The sequence below is a fragment of the Eurytemora carolleeae genome, unplaced genomic scaffold, assembly GCF_000591075.1.
Source record: "Eurytemora carolleeae unplaced genomic scaffold, Eaff_2.0 scaffold2250, whole genome shotgun sequence".
In the NCBI taxonomy this organism is placed as follows: domain Eukaryota; kingdom Metazoa; phylum Arthropoda; class Copepoda; order Calanoida; family Temoridae; genus Eurytemora; species Eurytemora carolleeae.
The window spans coordinates 1-1,684 of NW_019398139.1; positions in this window are offsets into that span (position 1 = coordinate 1).

A 1,684-nucleotide genomic window follows, 5' to 3' on the forward strand; every position below is an offset into this window, starting at 1 on the left:
TTTATTTTGATTCAAGATTATCACAAATAACAGAAAAGATAACGCACAAACGCACGGATATGTTGACATATAACCCAAATTTTGATTTTGGGGCAGTTTACACCAATACTTAAAAAGGAGACCGAGCACATTTTCGAATATAAGGTCCACTTTTGGCGAGTTACTTCATTTTTCTCGGGACAACTTTTAAGGAAAGAAAATTTAAAACTGAGAAATAAAAATGTATTTTTTAGTAACGGTATAATCTAGTTATGGCCCATGTCACACAAAAGAGTAGCTCTAAAAATCTGTTCAAAATATACTGGAGGAACAGGATACTGGATTCTGTAACCAAATACTGAATACTGGAAATCTATTCTCCTTGATCTGACTTTGCTTGGAGCTAATGGTGCTATGGAAACGCCTCAACACTAAAACGCCTCAACACAGAATCGGACCCAAAAAAACGGAAACCTTCCCAAAATGAATTTTTTTGAGGCGTTTCCTGTTTTTTCAAAACTTATCGGAAATCCCTCAAATCCAATTTTTAGAGGAATTTCCCATTTTTTTTGATCTGTTTCCTCGATTTTTAGGTCGGATTCCGGTTTATCAGAGTCTTATATTGTTGAGGGATTGCCCATTATTTTTGAGGGATTTCCCAATATTTTCGATTCGTTTCCTCATTTTTTGGGTCCGTTTTCGGTTTTCAGAAAAAGTTTAAAATTCTCAGTTTGTTGATCGGTTTCCTCTTTTTTGGGTCAATTCCGATTTTCAGAAAAAGTTGTAAATTTTCAGTTTGTTGATCGGTTTACTCTTTTTTTGGGGTTGTTTCCTCTTTTTTTGGGTCAGTTTCATCTTTTTTTGGGTCCGTTTCCGGTTTTGAAAAAAGTTTTAAAATCTCAGTTTTTGATCGGTTTCCCCTTTTTTTGGGTCCGTTTCCTCTTTTTTTGGGTCCGTTTCCGGTTTTCAAAAAAAGTTTTAAAATCTCAGTTTTTTGATCGGTTTCCTCTTTTATTGGGTCTGTTTCCTTATTTTTTTGGTCAGTTTCCGGTTTTCATGAAAAGTTTTAAATTCTCAGTTTGTTGATCGGTTTCCTCTTTTTTTGGGGCCGTTTCCTCATTTTTTGGGTCCGTTTCCGGTTTTCAAAAAAAGTTTTAAATTCTCAGTTTGTTGATCGGTTTCCTCTTTTTTTAGGTCTGTTTCCGTTTTTTAAAAAAGAATTTTAAAGTCTCAGTTTGTTAGTAGGTTTCCTCTTTATTTGGGCCCGTTTCCGGTTTTCAAAAAATGTTAATATCCCAGTTTTATTGGTTTGTACCCTTTTTTCGATCGGTTCCCTCATTTATTGGATCAGTTTCCGGTTTTCATAAAAAATTCATTATTTTCGAATTTCGATTAATTTTCATTAGTATCTGGTTTAAAATAAAATATTACGGTTTTGGCTTTAATTTGAGTATTCATCTCCTTCTGGGTCAAAAATGTTCCTCAAAATCTATTCGGAACATTTCCTGCAACTTTTAGGAAATACAGGGCTACCCTCAAAGGATGAGATTTCAGACACGATTGTACGAAATTTATACTGTCAATTTCTAAGATAACTTGTTTTTATCTTTGCCAAATCATCAACTAAGCAATAATAACCAAGCGTAAATAAGGGGGGTTATTGGGGTTATTTACCCCCCCCCCGAATCCTGGGGGTAAATACCCC